Source organism: Agelaius phoeniceus, chromosome 6 (assembly GCF_051311805.1).
Source record: "Agelaius phoeniceus isolate bAgePho1 chromosome 6, bAgePho1.hap1, whole genome shotgun sequence".
In the NCBI taxonomy this organism is placed as follows: Eukaryota; Metazoa; Chordata; class Aves; order Passeriformes; family Icteridae; genus Agelaius; species Agelaius phoeniceus.
Window position 1 is genome coordinate 31,770,383 of NC_135270.1, and position 6,702 is coordinate 31,777,084.

Below are 6,702 nucleotides of genomic sequence, written 5' to 3' on the forward strand. Positions count from 1 at the left end.
GCACTGAACTATGATGACAGATGTTCCTTCTGGTAGGAATGCTGGCTTAAACAGCCCAAACCAATGGTTCTGATCCCTGAGCTGCCTTGGTCAGTCTGGGTCACCATCCAACCCCACAAGCAGCTACAATGAAAAGGAGGAGGGGGTGGCACATGGTGGGAAGGAGAGAGGGTGTGAGGGCTTGTCTAGGGGTGACTTGAGCCAGCAGTGCTGCTAAAAGCCATCCTTGTCAGACTAGGTTCCAGCTGTCTGAAGCCCTGGGATCTTTGCTTCTTTTCTGCCTAGAGACAGCTTCGAAGGTTGCTCAAGTGTCAAACTGGGTGTTTCCAGGCCCACTTCATCCACCTTCCCTATCTCTGGTGTGTGAGCAGGGAGTGTGTACAGTGGGATATTGTAGGATATGCTGCACCTGTGTAAAACAGAGCCAATAGAGGTTTCACTTGGAGGATGGGATGAGGGAAGGTACAAGCAGTTGTCCTCCACAGTAGATCCGTGTGTTGAGGGAGTCCACTGAGGCATAAAACCTTCCTTGCCAGGCTACCTCAAGTCCAGGGCAGAGAATTTATTGTCCTGGATCCAGGGCCAGGAGTGCAGCTCTGGCTCTGCTGCTATTTGAGTAGTCTGGGACCAACAATTTACCTGTAGCTCACTTTTCACCATCTGTTAAACATCTTAAGACAATTGTGCTGAATGTCAAACATGTTGGGTTCCGTATCAGCTGGGTTATAATTGATGAGTGGCTGTGATGTGGCTGTTGGAAGACTTCCACAGAAAGTGGAACTTCTTTTATCCACAACTGTGCTGCCCCTATTCATCCTCTGCACTTTCCCTGTGGGTATGTGTAGCTGAATCACTGAGCACTGATCTGGTTTTCCTTGTTCATAAGCACTGCTTTTTTTCCAGTACAAAAAGGAGACACCAAAGAAGTTGTTGACTTCATGTAATTTCTCTGAGGTGCTCAGATACCGAGTTGCTGCACACACTCTTGATAGATGAGATTAGATAAAGGAATGAGGTCAAATAGCAGTTTTCTGCTGCTATCTTCCAGGCAGTGGAGATGGAGCTAATATGATGGGCATCCTGGGAACACCTAAGAAAGATAGGTCACTGGGAATCAACTAAATTAACCATTTTCTTCTCCTAGAACTGCAACTATGAAGACACTGTCCCCCATCCCATTCAACTCTTCCCTATTCCTGAGATGCAGCAGTCTGAGTCTCTAAGTACAATATTTCTGGATCTTTTTTTTTCTTCTTGCAGTGACTGTTGGAAAACTGGATGTAAAAAGAAGTATGTAGCAAAAAAGCAAATTTGTAGTTATGAAACTTTAAAAATTCACTAGCAAAAATGTTATCCTTTTTTAAAATTAGCAAGTATGATTATTCTAATTCCAAGATATTTGATTGGAGAGCTATAAAACTTGCAAAGTATACTTCTGCTAATGGATTGAACTTGACAATGTTTTGTGAACTAATCCTATGCCTTGGAAAGGCTTGGATATATATTTTGTTCAAATGAATTGATTCCACAAAGCGCAAGTTGTCAGTAGCCTGTTAACAATAAGTAAATTTAGAAGAGTACTGTTCTATTGGGATTTAAATCTTTATCTCAGCAGTAACACTTGCCATCTAATTTTGATCAATGGTTACAAAGCCATTACTTACTTCCAGGAAAATCTTCACAAAAGCTATCACTGGAATTACTTTTTTTCTGAAACACTTGGAAGAATTTTTGGGAAAGACATGAGGAAAAGATCGAGAATCTAGTCATCCTGCACAAATACAAAATATTAGAGAAGCATTTCAAACAATTTCATTCAGAGACTTCCCAGGTTATCTTCCTCCTCTTTCCTTTTCCCCTTGTTCCCCTTGTTCCCCAGTAAACCTTTGACACTGTCTCCCATGGCACCCTCCTGGATACACTGGCAGCCCATGTCTTGGAGAGGTGTGCTTCTCACTGAGTTAAGAACTGGCTGGATGGCCGGGCCCGGAGTGATGGTTAATGGTGCTGTATCCACCCAGTATCTGGTAAACAGTGGTGATACCCAAGGCTCAGTGTTGGAGCCAGTCTTGTTTAATATTTTTCACTACCACCTGAAGGAGGGGACTGAGTGTCTCCTCAGTCATTTTGCTGGTGACACCAAGTTTGGCAGGAGTATTGATCTGCTGGAGTGTAGGAAGGCTCTGCAGAGGGATCTGGACAGGCTGGATCACTGGGCTGAGACCAATGGTATGGGGTTCAACAAGGCCAAGTGCCACATTCTGCACTTGGGTCACAGCAACCCCAGGCAGTGCTAGGCTGGGGGAAGACAGCCTGGAAAGCTGCCCAGCAGAAAAGCAGCCGGGTGTGCTGGTTGACCCTCTTTGCAGAAGTGGTTGATTACAAAGGCTTCTGCTGCCTTCTTGAAGAAGGACACCTTGTGTGCCACAAACTTCTCTTAAAGCTCCTTCTTGACTGAAGTCTCTCTGATTTGCAGTTTAGCACACAATAGAGGCCATGCCAGCAGCAGAGCAAAGAAACATTCCCCTGCACTGAGCAAGTGCAGTACCCATGTCACTAGTTATTTGAATAAATTGCCGGTCAGGGTAGCCGTACATCTCTAGGCTGTGACACTTCTGAGGCTGTATTGCTGTCTGTACCATTCAGAGTTGCAGTGCCAAAGAATAAAAATATCTCTAATATCATGCTCTTTTCAGGGATGCTCAATACTGAACTGAGCAAGAGGAGATATCTAGAGTCTCTCATCTCCTGTGGTATCACAGCTTCAGAAATCCTAGAATCTTTTCCTCTGGAGGAAGCTTCTGAATGATCCCTTTGTGAACTTGTGTCCAGGCCCTGGACCAGTGCCTGGTTTTCAAATCACATATACTTTGTGCTATGAGGGGGTCCCTTTTGACCCTGGAGACTCTGTTCCACCTCAGGCTGAGACTACAGAGGGTTTGGCCAGAAACTTCTCCATTACCTCTCCAGTAAGAGTCAGTTCTTCCGATGAGACCTGGTCTCCAGAAGTTCCCGATGTGGTGGTGTGCATTCCAGATTCCACTTCAATTATTCACACAGGACTGCTCTGTGCTACTTGCTACTCAGACAGCCTCCCACTCTCACTTTTCTTTTAAATAAGACATACTCTCCTCTAACCACAGAGAAAGGTCTCAGGAGCTGACATGTATTTACTCTAGGTGGGGTTCTCGGTCCTACCCTTTTGAAAAGGAAATCTCCTGTATCAGGCGCAACCCCAAAGACAGTTTTAGTGGAGCAGGAAAGGCTAGGAAAGACTTTCACCACTTGAATTGATTCATCAATTAAACAAGAGCGAGTCTGTCCCTCAGACTTTGGGGACCTTGGGGCTTTCACTTCAGCTTTGAGGCATTTATGTTCTGTATGTTTCCTATACAGTGTTTTCTGTCTTAAGAACATGGGGCCCTGTCCTTGTAAAGCTGCTTTTTGTGCTGAAGGATTTGCTGTCCTTGATCCTGAGAATCCAAACCAAACTATTCCAAGTCTGGTCTTAGGAGTGCTGCTAGTTCCTTGTGACCTGTCAGAAGCACTTTGCTCTTGTACTCACACACCTCAGAGAAGATCAATGATTGGCATCACTGCACAGGAACCCTGCAAGCAGCAGCCAGCTCTGTGCAGCACAGCTGGGGTTATTAAATGTCCAAATGGTTAGACAGAAAGTCTTCCTGGACTACTAAAAATTATGTGATAGATTAATTAGAGATGACATTTAGAAAGGATCTTCCATTGTAGTCCCAGAAAGTCTCAAATTTCACCTATAAAAGGGATGCTCTGACTGGCAGCTCAAGGGCCACACTTTGCCCAGAGAAAATTCCTTTGCTTTGCTGGAAATGGGGAACATCTGCTAGTACTGCACATAGGGCCCAGCAGCTGAATGACCCCTGTAGTGCCTGTACATAATCAATTATTAAGAGTCAGGGCCTGCCATTCTTGTAACCACATGACCAGCAAGACAGGTTGTGGGGAGAGGGGCTGAAGAGGGAATTAGCCAGGATCACCTGGAAAGGCTCCATTGTCCCACCCATGGCTAGCATGTGTGGGGGGAGCACACAGTTTATTTTACACTAGGCTGCTGGGTCAGACAGGGTCAGCAAGACAGTAGATCATACAGCTTTTAAAATGTGTGTTCAAATCCTTCAGAGCCTTGTAGGAGATAGGAGGGCAGGCTGTATCAGTGCTGATAGAACACGCTGGCTTTTTTCTGTGTAGTAAGGGATTGTTTGCACTGAGAGCAGCTACTATACATAAGCTGGGAAAAAAAGGTGCATTTTAACACACCAAGCCCAGACACAGTAAGTCCTGGTTTTGCCAAACATCTTCACAGCTGCTTTCCAGGCACTTGCTTTTGAGTTCCTGAGCCCCAATTAGATGGCCAACGCCCCAGAGCAGCTGATAGCTGGAATGAGATTTACAGCAGCCAGGGTGCTGAGCAGGGGAATACCAGAGGAAAGCAGGAAGGCTGGGGTGAGCGTGGAGCCTTATTGTTCCCTAGAACTTAAGGATTTGAGTAGCCTTGAGTTAGGTACCTGCTGCTTACAATGGGTATTTATGGCCACCGAGTTATTTCCTTAGAGTAGTCATCCCTTCGGACACGAGTGGCGCATCAGGCACGTACTTGACATTGTAACCACCCTTATCATTAGAGCAAAGCACAAGATAGAGCAGCTGTAACCACTCTCATTCAAAAGCAAGGCTAGAAGATGAGAGAGCCACATGCCTCATGTGTCATTGCTGGTGGATAGCTACCGCGCCGGGAAGTGTCAAGAAACAAAGAGGCATCCTTGAATCCTCATCCTGCTCATCTTCACAGCTCCTGCAAATTCTTTACATTAAGTATGGTGTGGCACGAGCCTGGCAGTGACTCAGTGTGTGAAAGCCATCATGCTGTGTGAAGTCCTTATTCATGTCCCTTCCAGGACATCCGTAAGTCAGTCACACTGTGAACAAAGGCACACATAAGAAACATTAAACTCTTGGAACAACTTTTCCTTAATTTCCATCTCTTCAAAGTCTGTGTGTACAGTCAGTCTTGTTTAGGTTATACATGAATAGCACAGACTCATTTGTAACACTCTGTACTCTTTGTAACCCTTTGTACTGCACACCTGCCTGACCACACAACCTCCTTGCACCTCTGCTCAGGCCATCTCTGGCTGTTCTAGTTGAATCACAGCACCAGCTTTGCTAACAGTATGTTTTCACTGTGGTTGTGGGAGAGACTATCAGTACCAGCAACGCCAAATACCTAGCAGCCAAGAATCAAGCCACAAAAAAAGCCAGAGTTTGCTTTAAAACTACATTTATAAGAAGTAATAACAGCATAGTAGGATTCATTCTACCTGACTTCTTGCATTTCGGTATTGAGACTTCCTTCCAAGTTTTCTCCTACATCACCATGGTTAGAAATAATATTTTGGTCCATGCTCTGGGTGTGCCAGAAACCACTAGATAGCTAGAGACTCACAATGAGTCTCTAGCTTGTTTGAATTGACAATGTTGTTCAGCTGTTTATAAGACTATCTGGCATTTAAATACAGTGCATGAAAAAAATCTGAAGTGGGTAGAAAATGCTGTCAGACTGGAATGGTAGCTGACTTTGCAAAGGTGTAAAGTGCAGTGAAGGATGAGTGGTGCCAGCTGCCTGCATGGTCCCTTGCTTGCCATGGACTTCCTGCGTGGCCCTGGGCAAGTCACATGGCTTCCTTGGGCTCAGCTCCTCATCATTGCAAAACATAGAGCATCTGCTCACTGCACAGAGGTGCTGGGGAGATCCATACTTCAAGGGAGACGTGCTGAGGCAGTTGGGTTTCTAAGATTTATTCTACAGGGTCAAAGCAGTAGAGAGCCTCCAAAGTATTGGTTAGCCTCCACACAGAAATGGAAATTGTTTATCATGTTAAAACTGTTTCAGGAAACAAAGATATTAGAGTAAAATACTTCCCTTCCTCCCTCTCCCCCCCCCCCCCCCCCCCAAAAAAGCTACAATTTGATACTACTAAAACAGCTTATAAAATCTCACTTGTCTTTTTCATTAGCCTTCCCTTCAGTCTTTGCACTTCAAGGGAGATAGCTCCACAGGCCTGTAGCACTGCCTTAATTCAGGTGAGATGTGTTAGTTATGCCTTCAAACAGTCAATCTGGTCTCGTGGCAGAAAAGAGAGGCCAGGCTCTGCCAGTGAGACTCTGCCCCACGAGCCCCAGCTGGGGAAGTAGCTGTGTCTGAGCAGTACCAGGGACCCTGTGCCTCAGAGCACCACTCGTGGTCTGGCTGCCTCGGAGCTCACCTTACCTCCTGTCAGCGTCTTTCACTTCTCACCATGGGTCGGTAACAAAACTGAGTTACAAACACAATAAAGATGAACTTAAAGGACCGTGTTTTGTAATCAGCCCTCCAAAACTTTTGTGGGTTAACAACACGGTTCCACTTTTGACTCATCTCTAGAAATGAGTCTCCTTTCTTTCTGCCAAAAAAGGTGACCTGCCAGCCAGTCTGACGCAAGGTAATTTGTCCTGTTTATCTGATGACTTCGATAAGGCATAAAGATTACTGCTCTTCCTTCATCCTGAAGTACCAAGTTGTTTATATACTGTAATCCCGAGTGACTTTTTTTTACAGTGAGAGCTTGAATGTGACCATTATTTGGAGAAAAATCTTTGTTGTAAAACTAAAAAAGCACTTTAAAT